At 43.8% G+C, this 18,572-nt stretch overlaps 1 protein-coding gene across 12 annotated transcripts in view; it reads left to right on the top strand.

The window, feature by feature from the left end:
- Window positions 1–18,572, top strand: part of GBF1 (golgi brefeldin A resistant guanine nucleotide exchange factor 1) — a 323,893-nt gene that overhangs the window by 145,993 nt on the left and 159,328 nt on the right. The window lies entirely within an intron of this gene.

Raw genomic sequence — 18,572 nt, 5'->3', positions numbered from 1 at the left:
AATTTTCTGATTCCATTACTAATTTTTCTGATGCTGTTTGTGTATATGTAGTTCTACTTCATTAACAATTATAGTTGCAGCAAACTTCTCGCTTGACCCTTTCAGCCATTGCAGATAGGTGGTACTCTTGCAGACACTGTAAAGATCAGTTATCTGATTAATTGTTTTTTTTTTTTAACATCTTTACTCTGCTTTTATCCACATTTTCACATTGGACATATTGCCTATTCTGACAGTGCATGTGGGTAGACTGATTGTACTATGTTAGTATTGCACATTCCAGCATTGGATAACTCATACTCGTTTGATGTTGTGAAGAAGTGCTTGAAAATAAAAGGTTAAGATCAGTTCTGGAATTGTATTCACAGAACTGAATCTGTTCACGGTATATTGCATGGTTATGTGTTGCAGTGCTATTAATTCTTAAAGCTGAGCTCCAGGAATTCAATCACTTCAATCATGTAAAGTGTGATGGCATACTTTGAGTTAAGTCCAACAAGGTGCTTTCCAGCTAGTGGACTTCTTTTATTCACAACTGACCGTTTTTTGGAGCTATCGCTGCACACCCAGGGCCTTGGCAGGAGAAACGCTGCTCTCATACAGCAGCAGGTCTGCCAGCCCCTCCCCTCTCCTCTGCACTATTCATTTGCAGAAGACTTTTTTTGTGTGTGTGAGTTCACATAATACAAAGCACTGTTATTGGACTGGTGGAAGGGAGGGGAGGGCAGAGCAGCTGCATCCAACCCTGCAGTGCCAGAAATGTAGTGACAGCTACGTTCCCAGTGCTCAGTAAAAAAGCCAAATTGTAAATGAAAAATCCATGAGGTGGCATGCATTTCATTGGCCCTAATCCTTAGTGATTCAGCACATTGTACACAGTGACTGTATTCCTTGAGTTCAACTTTAATGGCAGCTCAACGCACCTGCCCAACATACCTGTTATGGAGCACCACAACACGCGGTAGCAAAGTGCTGTGTACTATCGTATGCTAACCTTCCAAAAAAAAAGGCTGCACACTGTTTTTGTTGTGTTTTAATGTGCTATAGAACCCATTCAAAGGAATAGGCTTCCATAAAGCAATGCACATGATCGCTCAAAGTAAGGAACCTCAAAGGTGTGAACGTTGCTGTAGGCTTTGATTTTAGAATTTTTTTTTTTTTTTAATCATCTGAAACTGCACAGTATTTTGATTTATACATAGATGTATTTACACTGGTGTACAATTGCATACAAGTCTCCATCATTGTTATATTTTCTACTTGGGCCTCGTTTACATTTGCCTTGCTGTTTGACGCACAATCCGTGTTGGGGTTGCTCTTCAAACAGTGAAGAGGCTATGCAATCTTCTAAATACCACGCACGTGTGTGGCTGCAGTGCGGTCCTATTTATTCGAACGGATTGCGGTACTGCCCACCGAATGTGATGGGGCAAAGTATTGTGACCCCGAAACATGGGTCAACTGTGGGGTTTTTACCACCCCTCCAATCAAGTTTAAGCAAGCCCTTAAATGTTTTCTATATAAGATGGTAATAAACTCCACCCAGTGATTTACTTATGGTCTTTTCTTCATGCTCAATCAATAGATCAAAAGAATAGTGCAGGTTGTATTAATAGATTTGTTTGCAATGCAGGTGACATGCTTGTTGCTCACTTTCCATGTAATGAACATTGCAGACCTGTTGGCAAGGAAACCTCAGCTCTCAGATGCTCGGTATGAGCTTGAGTTGGGGTATCAGGTTCTTGTATAGCAGGTTCAACCATCAAATTGAATTCCTCATGGTTTTGTTTTTTAAAGTCCTAGCATGGAAGGCTTTCATTCCTTAGATATTAAGTAAGGAAGTGTTGGATTAAACAAATAAGTAATGAACCCCTTGAGAAGAACTGTTTCCACAGCCTTTGCCCTGATCAAAGTTTATTGTTCTTTGCTGCCAAAATCAGAACCTACATCTACAAAGCCCAGCTCATAGTAAATAACCTTTCTGTCCAGACTTCATCCTTGCTCAGAACAACCTGTACCTGATTCTTGAGGAATGTCCCATGGTCTGTGCTTTCTGCACATCGCCACACATGTATGGTGTGAACAGGGCGCATAGAAAACATTTTTTTTTTTTTTTTTGGTGTTACCTGTTCACATCATACATGTGTGGTAATGTGCAGAAAAACGCATCTTGGCACAAATGGTATAAACAAGGCCATCAGAAAAATTATTGCAGGTGCAACGGAGGCTGGTTAAGGATCTTAAAATGCGCAGACAGGTTCACAAGTGGATTTACGACACACGGATTATAAATCCTAATATGGAGATGAAACCTTAACCAGTTGCCGACCGCCGCACGCCGATGTACGTCGGTACAATGGCACGGGCAGGCATAAGGACATACATGTACGTCCCTTGCCTCCCGCGGGTCGGGGGCCCGATCGGGCCCCCGCCCGGTGCCTGCGGCGGTCGGTATTCGTTCGGGAGCGATCCCGGACGAGGGGACGGCCATTCATTCATGGCCACCCCCTCGCGATCACTCCCGACGAATAGAAATCCCCGGTGACATCACTTCCTCTCCTGTAATGTAAACACAGGAGAGGAAGTGATGTATTCTCTCCTCCGTGTCGGTATTTTTCGTTCCGACACGGAGGAGAGCGGATCAGTAAGTTGCACCAACACTCACACACACAGTAGAACATGCCAGGCACACTCACACCCCCCCTTTACCCCCCGATCACCCCCCCAATTACCCCTGCCCCCCAGTCACAGTGACACCAATGTCTTTTTTTTTTTTTTTTTTTTTTTTTTGCATTGGTGTCATTTGTGACTGTAATAACTGTTAGGGCAGTTAGAGTTAGCCCCCTTTAGTTCTAATGTACCCCCCTAACCCCCCCAATAAAGGTTTAACCCCGTGATCACCCCCCGTCGCCAGTGTCACTAAGGCTGGGTTCACATTGCAGCGGTTTATGAGAACGAATGTGATTCGCACCGCACTGCAGTGCAAATCACATCCGATCTCTGTGCGATTCGAGTTCAGCCATTCGCCGCACTCGCCATACCCGCCGCACCCGCCGCAAATTCGCACGGGACCCTTTTTTTGGCCCGCAGCAGAATCGGATCGCATGGGTGTTCACACCATGCGATCCGAGTTTGCAGATTGCACTGCGATATGCGAACTGATCTGGGGGTGTCAGTAACATTTCACTGACACTCCCAGCAGTTCGCATAGGGCAGTGTGAACTGCCGCCGGGAGGCATGCGATGCGGGAACCCGCCGCGGATTCGCGGCGTTTCCGCATCGCTCCAGTGTGAACCCAGCCTAATAAGCGATCATTTTTCTGATCGCCGTATTAGTGTCACAGGTGACGCTAGTTAGGCAGGTAGGTATTTAGGTTCGCCGCAGCTTTTTATAGCGCCAGGGACCCCCATATACTACCGCATAAAGCCCCCTGATTGCCCCCTAGTTAACCCTTTCACCAGTGATCACCATATAACTGTTACAGGTGACGCTGGTTGGTTAGTTATTTTTTTTATAGTTTCAGGGCACCCGCCATTTATTACCTAATAAAGGTTTAACCCCCTGATCACCCGGCGGGTGTCATTTGTGACTAATAACTGTTAGGGCAGTTAGGGTTAGCCCCCTTTAGTTCTAAGGTACCCCCCTAACCCCCCCAATAAAGGTTTAACCCCGTGATCACCCCCCGTCGCCAGTGTCACTAAGGCTGGGTTCACATTGCAGCGGTTTATGAGAACGGATGTGATTCGCACCGCACTGCAGTGCAAATCACATCCGATCTCTGTGCGATTCGAGTTCAGCCATTCACCGCACCCGCCGCACCCGCCGCAAATTCGCACGGGACCCTTTTTTTGGCCCGCAGCAGAATCGGATCGCATGGGTGTTCACACCATGCGATCCGAGTTTGCAGATCGCACTGCGATATGCGAACTGATCTGGGGGTGTCAGTAACATTTCACTGACACTCCCAGCAGTTCGCATAGGGCAGTGTGAACTGCCGCCGGGAGGCATGCGATGCGGGAACCCGCCGCGCATTCGTGGCGTTCCCGCATCGCTCCAGTGTGAACCCAGCCTAATAAGCGATCGTTTTTCTGATCGCTGTATTAGTGTCACAGGTGACGCTAGTTAGGCAGGTAGGTATTTAGGTTCGCTGCAGCTTTTTATAGCGCCAGGGACCCCCATATATTACCGCATAAAGCCCCCTAATTGCCCCCTAGTTAACCCTTTCACCAGTGATCACCATATAACTGTTACAGGTGACGCTGGTTGGTTAGTTATTTTTTTATAGTTTCAGGGCACCCGCCATTTATTACCTAGTCTCACTAGTGTACCCCTAAATTTAGGGGTGTCTACTTTCCAAAATGGGGTCATTTGGGGGGGGTTTGTGCCATCTTGGCATTTTATGGCCTTCAAAACTGTAACGCCCTTAGAAAGCCTGAAGGCGGTGCTTGGTTTTCGGGGCCCCGTACGCGGCTAGGCTCCCAAAAAGTCCCACATATGTGGTATCCCCATACTCAGGAGAAGCAGCAGAATTTATTTTGGGGTGTCATTTCACATATGCCCATGGCATGCGTGAGCAATATATCATTTAGTGACAACTTTGTGAAAAAAAAAAAATAAAAAAAAAAAAAAGTTTGTAATTTTCCCGCAACTTGTGGCAAAATATAAAATATTCCATGGACTCAACATGCCTCTCAGCAAATAGCTTGGGGTGTCTACTTTCTAAAATGGGGTCATTTGTGGGGGTTTTGTGCCATCTTGGCATTTTATGGCCTTCAAAACTGTAATAGGTAGTGAGGAGTGAAATCAAAAAATTACGCCCTTAGAAAGCCTGAAGGCGGTGCTTGGTTTTCGGGGCCCCGTACGCGGCTAGGCTCCCAAAAAGTCCCACATATGTGGTATCCCCGTACTCAGGAGAAGCAGCAGAATTTATTTTGGGGTGTCATTTCACATACGCCCATAGCATGTGTGAGCAATATATCATTTAGTGACAACTTTGTGTAAAAAAAAAAAAAAAAATTTTTTTTTTGTCATTATTCAATCGCTTGAGGCAAAAAAATAAAATATTCAATGGGCTCAACATGCCTCTTATCAATTTCCTTAGGGGGTCTACTTTCCAAAATGGGGTCATTTGGGGGGGTTTTGTACTGCCCTGCCATTTTAGCACCTCAAGAAATGAGATAGGCAGTCGTAAACTAAAAGCTGCGTAAATTCCAGAAAACGTACCTTAGTTTGTAGATGTGACAACTTTTGCGCAAACCAATAAATATACAATTATTGACTTTTTTTTTACCAAAGACATGTGGCTGAATACATTTTGGCCTAAATGTATGACTAAAATTGAGTTTATTGGATTTTTCTAATAACAAAAAGTAGAAAATATCATTTTTTTTCAAAATTTGCGGTCTTTTTACGTTTATATCGCAAAAAATAAAAATCGCAGAGGCAAACAAATACCATCAAAAGAAAGCTCTATTTGTGGGAAGAAAAGGACGCAAATTTTGTTTGGGTACAACATTGCATGACCGCGCAATTACCAGTTAAAGCAGCGCAGTGCCAAAGTGTAAAAAGACCTCTGGTCATTTACCAGCAAAATGGTCCGGTCTGAAAGTGGTTAAAGTGTAACTAAAGTCAAAATTTTTTTTTTTTTTTTCTTCTTTTGGTAAAATATGAAAGGATTTTTAACCCCTGTCAGGCTTGTGTTTTTTTTTTTTTTTTAAACCATCTGTGATGGCAGGGGTGGGTTTCCCTTCACTTCCTGTCTCAAAACCAAAACAGGAAGTGAGAGAAAATCCAAAGTGAGTGAATTCCAGGGTGTCCCCATGGGAAAATTTCCCCTCTTACTGTGCTGATGTCAACCAAAATTTGAGATTTTCTTTTACACTCACATTCAGTGGTCAACAGGACGAATCTCCCTACTGGGGGCACAGACCACATATATTTGTATAATATAAATTATGTGCTCTGTTCCATTGTAAAAAAAAAAAAATGTAGTATAGAGATGATCTAACCACCACCAGCTCAGGAACAAGCCTAACTGAAGACAAAGAACACAAAGTAGCTTTAAGGTGAGTATTAAGACAGTATGCTCATGTTTTGCCCAAAGGCAAAGATAGCTCTCTCCAGAGTAATATATTAATTAGACAGCTGGAAACCGTTAAAGGATAAAAAAAAAATCCACTGGACAAGCGAGTTATTATGAGCATGCCAGCTCAATCGTTGGCACCACATCCCAGAAATAGATAATGGAGATGCATAAAGATTGGGACTTTATAGGTGCAGATAAATTTGAAAAAATATCAAATATAATGTATAAAATATTCCTTTTATTTTAAACAGAATAAAATTTCATTCATAAATGGGAAGAATGAAAAAGAGATACAAATGATGGCTAGTACATTTAGTTTATTACTTTAACAACACAGCAATATATGATGGACTTCTCAACATGTTTCACCCATGTAGCAGGCTTCCTCAGGGGATGCTGGTTGTTTAGGACGTACAATGCCTTCTGTATCTCCTAAAAACAGAGGGACCAAGCACTGCTGGGTCATCTGAATGCTTTGCTGCATCAGAAAACCTTGCGCCAAAAGTGACCATAGATGGCAGATAAAGACCAAAAGGGAAGGTTTTGCAGCAAGATAACACCAGGAGCTACACACCACCAAATGTTCTGACCACTTTGAAGTATCTCTGACAGAAAACATGTGTGCATCCCCTGGTTCCAGCAGCGGGTCAAGCAAAACTTAAGTTTACAGGGAAGTAAAGTCTACACAAGTACATACAGTGCCTTGAAAAAGTATTCATACCCCTTGAAATTTTCCACCTTTTGTCATGTTACAACCAAAAACGTAATTGCTTTCATTGAAATTGCATGTGATAGACCAACACAAAGTGCCACATAATTGTGAAGTTGAAGGAAAATGATAAATGGTTTTCCAAATTTTTTAGTAATATCTGAAAAGTGTGGCCTTCATTTGTATTCAGCCCCTTTACTCTGATACCCCTAACTAAAAACTAGTGGAACCAATTGCCTTCAGAAGTCCTAGAATCCACCCCTATATGTTAATCGCAGTAGAAGAGCAGCTGTTCTGTGAAGCCCTCATAGGTTCGTTAGAGAACCTTAGTGAACAAACCGCATCGCAAAGGCCAAGGAACACACCAGACAGGTCAGGGATAACGTTGTGGAGAGGTTTAAAAGGGGTTAGATTGTAAAGAAAATATCCCAGGCTTTGAATTTCCCATGGAGCACTGTTCAATTCATCATCCGAAAATGCAAAGAATATTGCACAACTGCAGACCTACCAAGATGTGGCTGTCCACCTAAACTGACAGGCCAGGCAAGGAGAGCATTAATCGGAGAAGCAGCCAAGAGGCCCATGGTAACTCTGGAGGAACTGCAGAGATCCACAGTTTAGGTGGGAGAATCTGTCCACAAGACAACTACTAGTAGTGCACTCCACAAATCTGGCCTTGAAGAGTGGCAAGAAGAAAGCCATTGTTGCAAGAAAGCCATAAGAATTCCCGTTTGCCGTTTGGGAGAAACCACGTGGGGGACATGGAAAACATGTGGAAGAAGGTGCTCTGGTCAGATGAGACCAAAATGTTACTTTTTACCTAAAAACAAAACGCTGTGTGGCAGAAAACTAACATTGCATATCACCCTGAACACATCTCCACTGTGAAACATGGGGGTGGCAGCATTATGTTGTGGGGATGCTTTTCTTCAGCAAGGACAAGGAACCTCGTCAGTTGATGGGAAGATGGATGGAGCCGAATACAGGGCAATCTTAGAAGAAAACCTGTTTGTCTGCAAACGACTTGAGACCCTAAACATACAGCCAGAGCTACAATGGAATGGTTTTGATCAAAGCATATTCACATGTTATAATGGCTCAGTCAGAGTCCTGACCGTAATCTAATTGAGACTTTTTGGCAAAACTTGAAAATTGCTCTTCAGACACTCTCCATCCAATCTGACAGAGCTTGAGCTATTTTGCAAGGATGAATGGGCAAGAATGTCACTCTCTACAGATGCAAAGCTGTTAGCGACATCCCCAAAAAGACTTGCAGCTGTAATTGCAGAGAAAGGTGGTTCTACAAAGTAATGATTCGGGGGGGGGGGGGCTGAATACAAATGCACACCACGCTTTTCACATTTATTTGTAAAAATTTTTGAAAACCATTTATCATTTTCCTTCCACTTCACAATTATGTGTCGCATTGTGTTGGTCTATCGCATAAAATCCCAATAAAATACATTTACCTTTTTTTGGTTGTAACATGACAAAATGTGGAAAAGTTCAAGGAATACTCCTTTTGGCACTGTATACAGTAGACCCCTTTCACATCAAGAGACTTTACAGGCGATATAACGCTAAAAATAGCGCCTACAAAGTGCCTGTCCTGTCACTCCAGCTTGAAAGCCCTTGGGCTTTCACACTTGAGCGGTGTGCTGGCAGAACGTCAAAACAAAGTCCTGCAAGCAGCCTCTTTGAGGCGCTTTAGGAGCGGTGTATACATCGCTCCTAAAGCACCCCTGCCCATTGAAATCAGTGGGCAGTGCTGCTTTGCCAGAGCTTTTGACCCTTTTTTGGCCGCTAGCGGGGGTGAAAGCGACAAAAAATGTAAATAAAATGGCATGGGGGTCCCCCTCAAAATCCATACAAGACCCTTATCCGAGCACACAACCTGGCAGGCCGCAGGAAAAGAGCGGGGGATGAGAGAGCACCCCCCCTCCTGAACCGTACCAGGCCACGTGCCCTCAACATTGGAAGGGTGCTTTGGGGTCCCCCCCATAGTACCTTGTCCCCATGTTGATGTGGACAAGGACCTCATCCCCACAATCCTGGCCGGTGGTTGTGAGGGTCTGCGGGCGGGGTGTTTATCGGAATCTGGAAGCCCCCTTTAACAAGGTGACCCCCAGACCCCGGCCTCCTCCTGTGGCCTTCCAAGTTGCGTGCTCGGATAAGGGTCTGGTATTTATTTTGAGGGGGACCCTTTATAGATCACTATTGCATTTGCACCTGAAGAGTTGGTATACCCCAATGAAACGCATCAGACTTTCATAGACGCATGATGTCCATACAGATGAATTTGTCTCTTACATTGTTTTACTCTGGATTTTCCAACACCGTCCAGCCCTTCCTGTGGCCCATGTTGTGCAGGACTTGTCTTTACCCCATGATATGCCAACTACCATGGCGTCAATATTTATATGTGGTTTTTTGCATGCCCTGCATTTATGCGATTCTTTTTTTTGTGTCATTCAGTATGCTGTACATGATTTTACAAGGTATAATTAAATGTTCTTTGCCAAGACTGCTCTTTAGTATACATCTCTCATTCAATGTCCCTAATAACTCCCTCTTTTTTGTTGGAGCCCATACAAGCAATACTGTGTGTTATATCCCACATGTTTACTCTATACAGTGATTGGCCTCATTTAAATTCCCGCCGACAAAACGTTCTCTTTTTTAATTCAAATTTGGGATGGAGGCCAATTGCTTTTGGTGCCGTGGACCACATCATTCTTTATCTCAGAGTCAATGGTTAGAGCCATGGCCAATGGCAAAAGCTACAGGAATGCTCTAATTCCCTCCCCCTCCACGACAACTATGAGCCAAGCAGCTGTTCTGGATGAGACCTTACCTGTAGCGGGCTCTATATCAGAACACGCTTGAAGATGTGGGAGTTTATGTATATACGCTGTGGTGTTTCAGGCCTGCCATGGTGTGTGCCAGATCATCCTTAAATGCATTAAGATGCATTTTATGTAGTTTTGTGTTGAATCTGTTTATCTGTTTTATGTTGAATGTTGGTGTGCATGTCCATTTCCAGCAAATGCATATTTATAGTTTTATGAACATTTATTAAGTTGCGCCTTAAAAAAAAAAAAAATGTAAGTATTTATAGACCCTTGGTTACGTGCAACGTCCCCTGGGTGCCTTTACTGTATTCCTACCCCATTCCATTAGTCCTAATTTTTGCTAGTGTCCTGAGGTGATGGACATCTTCTCCCTTATGGAGAATGCACTCTTAAATAGTTTATTTTATCTTCAGGATTCTTCAAATAGATATTCATTCAGCTCTTGACTTTCTTGTAATATAGCAATAGAAGCATTGCATCTAGATTGGTGCAACTTGAGAACAGCCTGAATTGTTGTTTTGGGCACTGTTATGCTGCAAGGTTGCTCACCTCAGCACTTTGCGTAACATGTGACCTTATCTTCAGGATGCTATACCACTCCATGGCTGTGGTCCATCCTTATGGAGCCCAGACCCTGGAGACCCATTCAGGGGTATGCTTACCTTGAAGATTTTAAACCTGGGCCCTATTTAAAAGGCCAGTGTCATGCACATGTAAAGCAGAGTCACTCTGTCTTTGACTGTTGTTGTTAAAACTGGGACTTTGTTTGCAATATATTCACTTTACAGTGCAAACTTTTAGAAGCCTTCAGACTTCAACATTAAAACTTTAGTTCTGTCTATCCTTTTCAGCTTAAGACTTGGCCCTCAGTTTGCCAAGTCTTCCCCAATGCCCTCTTCCCAATTAACGGATGCCTTTACTTCTAAGAATGGGGGATGTCTGTTTACAGTTTTCTTCTCTCTGTCCTAGACCTGTAGGTTCAGTTGGTGGTTTAAAACCGTGTTGAAACCGCCACACCTTCACCGTTTTCTTTCTTAAGTTGACTAAAATCTTCCCAAAAACAGTCAGATTTGCAGAATGCCTTGAACCTCCTCTTGTCCAAGGGAGTAGTTGTGCCAGTATCCTCACAAGATGACTTCAAACTATTCTAACCAAACCTGTTCACAATACCAAAACCCTCCAGGTTATTCTATTTATTAACCTAAAATCCCTCAACACATACCTTTTACATTTTAAAATGGAATCCACAAGGTCTGTTATTGCCCTCTTTGAAACCAGAGGAGTACATCCAAGATGCCTATCTGTATGTTCCCATTTTTCCACCTCATTAGTGCTTTTTACATTGTGCAGTAGGAGACCATCACTTACGGTTTGTTGCACAGCCTTTTGGCCTATCCTTTGCTCCGAGTATTCACAAAAGTCCTAGATAACTTTCTCCTGAAGTACATTTCTCCCTTCCAGCTATCTGAAAATGTCCACAGGAAAGTCAGATTCTCCAAGCTTGCGGCTGAGTGATCAATTTTTAAAAAGTTGCTTTTCCACCTTCTCTACTGGAATATTCTGGTCTGATCCTGAAAACCTCTTGTATAAAGAGGTTTTTCTTCTAGAGAAGAAAATGCTCTCTTTGAGCTCTCGCCCAGGAATTAAGGTCAAATCCCCATCCCTCAGTGAGATTGTCCATAAATGCCTCATGGTAGTCTCCTTCAAGACTGTTCCATTATTTAATTTGGAACCTCTAAAGCACAACACCTTGTTGACCTGCAACAATCATGCTCCTTTTCTCTACCTACTCGTACTCCTGTTTACCTAAGCAAGGAATTTACTACCTTGGTAGTTCTCCAGCCCAGCCTTGGCAATTTTTTTCCTTTTACCTTATCGTTGCAAAGTGATATCAATCAATGCCAGTCTTTCAAACAGTGAAAGAGTGTTCTAGCCCCTCACAGTCCAGGAAAACTAGTTGTTGGTGGAAAACAAGCTTCCCAACCACATCCTGAAGTTAAGAGCAATAAAGATGTCTCTACAACACTGGATCCTCCTTCTACAACACCACCCAATCAGACAATGCTACGGCTGTGACCTACATCAACCACTAAGACCAGGCACTAGGAAGAATGCAGCCCTGAAGGAAACGAGCCAGAGCATCTCATGGATAGAGACTTTGTCCAGTAAGCTCTGCTGTCCCAAGATTGAGCACGTGAAAGGCAGATTACCTCCGCCATTATCACCTTTTGATGAAGTGAAATGGGCCTTTCACCTGACATCTTCAACCTTGATATGAGTCGGCAGACCCTGGATATGGATATCCTGGCCTCCAGATTCAAGAACAAGCTTCCTCTGTTTGTCGCCAGGACCAAGGATCTTCTGGCACTGACAATGGATTCCTTCACAATTCTCTGATCAGTTCAGGCAAATCTATGCCTTCCCTCCAGTGCGAATTCTACCTTTTATCTACTGAGACTAAAGCTATAGGGGAAGTTGGTAATTCTCATTACACCAAACTGGCTCAGAAGAACCTGGTACACAGATGTATTGTAACTGCTAGGAGATGACCTTTCCAACAGGCCAGGCAAGTTGTTTCAGGGCTATTTATTCTATCCTGCTTCTCAGCCACTAACTTTATTAGCATGACTGTTGAAACCCAGGTTGTTGGACACCAAGGGATCCAGAACTTGGCCCTAAGCACTCTGAAAGGACAGGTTTCAGTTTTGTCTGTTCTGTTCTTTTTCAAAAACATATGTCCATGCTCTCCCAAAATGTTGTTTCGACTCAGGCCTCCCTTACAACACCCTGTGTTTCCTGGGAACCTCATCTTCCCTCAGCCCTGTATAAACCATGCTTTGAACCCAGCAGGCATATTCTTTGATTACCTCTCTTGCAAAGTGTCCTTTTTGATTACCCTCACCTCTGTCGGATGTGTCTTTTGAGCTTGTGGCTCTCTTGTAACGAGCCATCCCTTTTTCTTCACAAAGGCCAGGTAGTCTTGTGCCCTAGACCATCTTTTGTTTTCAAGGTGATATCAGTCTTCCACTTCAATAAAGACATCATCATTCCATCTTTGTGCGATGCTCCAAAGAACCCAGAGGAAACTGCTCCTTATTGCCTGCATGTAGTCTGAGCTATCAAAGTCTACCTTCTAACACTATTGAACAGCTTCTCTCAGGTAGACGGACTCCCTATTTGTCCTATGCTCTGGTCTTATGAGGGACATTATGCTTTCAAGTGCACCACCGCTCAGTATAAGACAACTCCTTGCTCTAACTTACACTGTAAAGGACAAAACTGTTCCTGTGCTTTTAAATGCCCAAGCCACCAGATTGCTTGGTGTTTCTTGGACATTCTGGTACCAAGCCTCTGTGCCCAGCTTTGGTAAGACTTCTACATGGTCCTCTGTTCATAACTTTTTATTTTTATTTTTTTTACAGTTAAGTCTTTAAGTGTTACTCCTGTAGGTCTAGTTGTTGCCCACTCTTCTCATTCATTGCTTGGAGACATCTCAGGGTCTATGAATACTTGTGTACTGTACAATATTATTAAAATGAATATATAGATATATAGAGAGATATAGTTATATATATCATTTCTATAGGTTGACAAATTTGCTTTGAATTTAGGAGCCAGTTAAAGTTAGGAGACAGTTGTTGTTGTGTTTTTTTTTTTTTTTTTTTCATTTTTTTTTTTTAGAGTGGTATGGATTGTCAGCTCCCAGGGTAAGTAATTTTTACCCCCTATCCCTAACTCACAACGGAGCACCCAGTCAATAACTCCAATGTAACGCTGTTACATCAGGGTTATGGGCTGACCAGAAAGAGGCTGGCAACAGATGGAACTGGTTGGCTTAGGCAGGTGGCACTGGCAGGCACGTGGAACTGCCAGGTGACACTGGTTTGGAACTGGCAGGTGGCACTGGCACGTGGCACTGATTGACAGGTGGCCCTGGTTGGCAGCGTCACTCGTTGTCACTGGCAGATGGCACTGATTGACGGTGGCACTGGTTGGTGTTGGCAGGTGGCACTGGTTGGCACTAGTTGGCACTGGCAGGTGGCACTGGTTTGCACTGATTGGTGGTGGCACTGGCAGGTGGCACTGATTGGCATTGACACTCGGCACTGGCAGGTGGCACTGGTAGGTTGCACTGATTGTTGGTGGCACTGGTTGGCACTAGCCGGTGGCACCGATTGGCAGTGAAACTAGCAGGTGGCACTGATTGGCGGTGGCACTGGTTGGCACTGGCAGGTGTCACTGATTGGCGGTGGCACTGGTTGGCACTAGCAGGTGGCGCTGGCAGGTGGCACTGGCTGGCACTGGCAGGTGGCACTGATTGGCGGAGGCAGGTGGCACTGGTTGGCAGTGGCAGGCAGAACTGGCAGGCGACACTGATTGGCGGTGGCACTGGTTGGCACTGGCACGCGGTGGCACTGGGTTGGCACTGGCAGGCGGTGGCACTGGTAGGTTTCACACGGAGCACTGAAATGTAACAGAGGAGCTGTTAGAATTGAGCTTAATGTCAGAATGGACGGGACCCAGCCGGGGTGTGAAACTGACAAGTAACAGAGGCGGATCTGTCGGATTTGAGCTTGCTGTCGGGGTGGGCGGGACTCGGCCAGGGTGGGCGGGACTCAGCAGCTATCAAACACCAGCCAACGATTGGGCTGCTTAAAAGAGGCGGGTCCACATACACGTAGCAGCCCGCCCAGATCCCATTGGCTGGTGTTTGATATCTGGTGGGTCCCGCCCACCCTGGCCGGGTCCCGCCCACCCCGACATCAAGCTGAAATCTGACAGATCCTCCTCTCTGTTGCTTGTCAGTTTCACACACTTAGCGCGGCGCCGCTGAGTGTGGAGGAGGGAGCAGGACGGTAGTCAGTGTTAATGTGCTGCATGTCTGGGGCATCAATAGTGAGTGGGCTGGTGGCAGCTTAGGTGCCAGGTTGCGATTTATTTATACAGTGACTACAAGTAGTATTCAACCCCCTGCAGATTTAGCAGGTTTGATAAGATGCAAATAAGTTAGAGCCTTCAAACTTTAAACAAGAGCAGGATCTATTAACAGATGCATAAATCTTACAAACCAAAAAGTTATGTTGTTCAGTTAAATTTTAATAAATTTTAAACATAAAAGTGTGGGTCAATTATTATTCAACCCCTAGGTTTAATATTTTGTGGAATAACCCTTGTTTGCAATTACAGCTAATAATCGTCTTTTATAAGACCTGATCAGGCCGGCACAGGTCTCTGGAGTTATCTTAGCCCACTCCTCCATGCAGATCTTCTCCAAGTTATCTAGGTTCTTTGGGTGTCTCATGTGGACTTTAATCTTGAGCTCCTTCCACAAGTTTTCAATTGGGTTAAGGTCAGGAGACTGACTAGGCCACTGCAACACCTTGATTTTTTCCCTCTTGAACCAGGCCTTGGTTTTCTTGGCTGTGTGCTTTGGGTCGTTGTCTTGTTGGAAGATGAAATGACGACCCATCTTAAGGTCCTTGATGGAGGAGTGGAGGTTCTTGGCCAAAATCTCCAGGTAGGCCGTGCTATCCATCTTCCCATGGATGCGGACCAGATGGCCAGGCCCCTTGGCTGAGAAGCAGCCCCACAGCATGATGCTGCCACCACCATGCTTGACTGTAGGGATGGTATTCTTTGGGTCGTATGCAGTGCCATCCAGTCTCCAAACGTCACGTGTGTGGTTGGCACCAAAGATCTCGATCTTGGTCTCATCAGACCAGAGAACCTTGAACCAGTCTGTCTCAGAGTCCTCCAAGTGATCGTGAGCAAACTGTAGACGAGCCTTGACATGACGCTTTGAAAGTAAAGGTACCTTACGGGCTCGTCTGGAACGGAGACCATTGCGGTGGAGTACGTTACTTATGGTATTGACTGAAACCAATGTCCCCACTGCCATGAGATCTTCCCGGAGCTCCTTCCTTGTTGTCCTTGGGTTAGCCTTGACTCTTCGGACAAGCCTGGCCTCGGCACGGGAGGAAACTTTCAAAGGCTGTCCAGCCCGTGGAAGGCTAACAGCAGTTCCATAAGCCTTCCACTTCCGGATGATGCTCCCAACAGTGGAGACAGGTAGGCCCAACTCCTTGGAAAGGGTTTTGTACCCCTTGCCAGCCTTGTGACCCTCCACGATCTTGTCTCTGATGGCCTTGGAATGCTCCTTTGTCTTTCCCATGTTGACCATGTATGAGTGCTGTTCACAAGTTTGGGGAGGGTCTTAAATAGTCAGAAAAGGCTGGAAAAACAGATAATTAATCCAAACATGTGAAGCTCATTGTTCTTTGTGCCTGAACTACTTCTTAATACTTTAGGGGAACCAAACAGAATTCTGTTGAATTGAGGGGTTGAATAATAATTGACCCTCCGAATAAACTTTTCACTATTTAAAAAAAAATTAAACAAAGAAATAACATTCTTTTTTGCTGCAGTGCATTTCACACTTCCAGGCTGATCTACAGTCCAAATGTCACAATGCCAAGTTAATTCCGAATGTGTAAACCTGCTAAATCTGCAGGGGGTTGAATACTACTTGTAGGCACTGTATATAATATATATGTGTGTGTGTGTGTGTATGTATGTATGTGTGTGTATATATATATATATATATATATATGTGTATATATATATATAATTATGATTTTTTTTTTTTTTATTGGAGTAATTTTGTCTTGCTGCCTGTAAATTCCATATATTTTGAGTACAGTACACAGGGCGCCCTCCCTATTCCTTAGTTACTCTGCATTGCTTGCTACAAAACTGAGGGCTCGTGGCCTGGGGTAGGGAACAAGGGTAAGGACCCGGGAGGCAGGTCTTCAAAGGCTTTGCCATGTACCTTTTTTAGGTGTCCAATCACCTGAAGGTATGAGCTTATAACCCAGGATCTAGACTTGCTCCTCCTGTATTCCAAGATATGGAGTTTACAGACAAGTCAAAATTGCAGTTTTTTTTTCCTAAAAGGGGGATTTTGAATGAGAATGCAATGTATACAATGGGGCCACTTTTACATGTTAACTTGCCGCTCGGTCATTAGGGGGCAGTAAAACTTCCACAGCCATATGGATTTTACTCCAGGACTGCTTTTAGCAGAGCATCCTCTCCATGCATGTAAAGTTTTTGTCATACTCCTAAGGGCTTAATCACATGAATCTAAATACAGATGTGTGGCCCTACAGTGTAAATCATGCCACACCCAGGAGCCCCAACTGTGGAGTTTTTCTTCCCTATTCACGGTGTTACAAAATATGCTGTGCTCCAGTAATCTTCTGTAAGAACCCCAGCTTGTGATGTAAACTGTAAATGTTTAGTGTATTTTATGCTGTACAGCCATGCAATTGTATTTACACCTATATGCATAAGCCCTAAGACATTAGATGTTCTCTGCTCCACCGCCAACTAAAAATTTCCTCTGGGTAATTGATCGACCCACTGCAATTCTAGTAGCACATCATCTCTCAGCCTGTCCCTCTATTCATGGATTGTAAATCCTCCAACTGGAACTTGCTGTAGGCATATTTAAAGCCCAATTAAAAATCGCCTCAATATCCTGACCCTCGTTTTGCCAAGGTCCTCTTAAGGAAATACAGACCTACCAGTGGATGTTGCTTATATACACGAACCACACCTCCCCTTAAACATTTAACTCATTACATTTACACTATTGTCTAATATGCATAGATTATAATACCCGCCACATAAATCCTATTGCATCACATTTCAACAGGTTTTCCAAAAACTAATTAACACTTCTTCAAAAATGAAATTTGTGACGGTAAAACAAATAATGAAAGGTCTGTCCACTATCATGGATTTCACTGTGCAAGTCTGAGGTGAGCGCGATTGGTCCAATATATTATAAAGGTTAAAGTTCAGTTCACAGCAGAGCAGAGAACACTTTTTCTTAGACCCCATGCACACGTATGTCCAGAGGCTGCAAGTTTCTTTAGCATAAAATCCCCAGCGCTTGACTATGCTTGTGGAGCAGAAGGTTCCACGTGCTCTGGGGTGATTTTGATTAAATAATTAGTATCCAGTTATATTATGTACATTTAGGAAAGAATCCAGGCCTTTTTAAAAGCAAGCTACATAACCAGCTCCTTAACCACTTTCAGACCGGACCAATTTGCTGGTCAAAGACCAGACCACTTTTTGCGATTCGGCACTGCGTCGCTTTAACTGACAATTGCGCAGTCGTGCGACGTGGCTCCCAAACAAAATTGACGTCCTTTTTTCCCCACAAATAGAGCTTTCTTTTGGTGGTATTTGATCACCCCTGCGGTTTTAATTTTTTGCGCTATAAACAAAAATAGAGCGTCAATTTTGAAAAAAACGCATTATTTTTTTACTTTTTGTTATAATATCCCCCAAAAATATATAAAAAAACATTTTTTTCCCTCAGTTTAGGCCAATACGTATTCTTCTACATATTTTGGTAAAAAAATCTCAATAAGCGATTATTGATTGGTTTGCGCAAAAGTTATAGCGTTTACAAAATAGGGATAGTTTTATAGCATTTTTATTATTATTTTTTTTTTTTTTACTAGTAATGGCGGCGATCAGCGATTTTTATTGTGACTGCGACATTGTGGGGGACCCATCGGACATTTTTGACACATTTTTGGGACCATTGTCATTTATACAGTAATCACTGCTATATAAATGCAGTGATTCCTGTGTAAATGACACTGGCAGTGAAAGGGTTAACCAGTGGGTGGCAGTGTAGGGGTTAAGTGTTCCTAGGGGTGTGTTACTAACTGTGGGGGGGTTGGGCTTTCATTTAGTGAACACTGATCTCTGCTCCAATCACATGGAGCAGAGATCAGCGTCATTAGTTGCTAGGCAGAACGGAGAAATGTTGTTTACAACGGCACTTCTCCATTCAGCCGCTCCGTGAGACGATCGCGGGGATGCCCACGGCGATCGAGTCCGCGGG

The sequence above is a fragment of the Lithobates pipiens genome, unplaced genomic scaffold (assembly GCF_037356315.1).
Source record: "Lithobates pipiens isolate NorthernLeopardFrog02 unplaced genomic scaffold, aLitPip1_a1.2 Scaffold_25, whole genome shotgun sequence".
In the NCBI taxonomy this organism is placed as follows: domain Eukaryota; kingdom Metazoa; phylum Chordata; class Amphibia; order Anura; family Ranidae; genus Lithobates; species Lithobates pipiens.
Note: the sequence above shows the minus strand (reverse complement) of the source record. Positions and strands in the feature narration are given on the sequence as shown.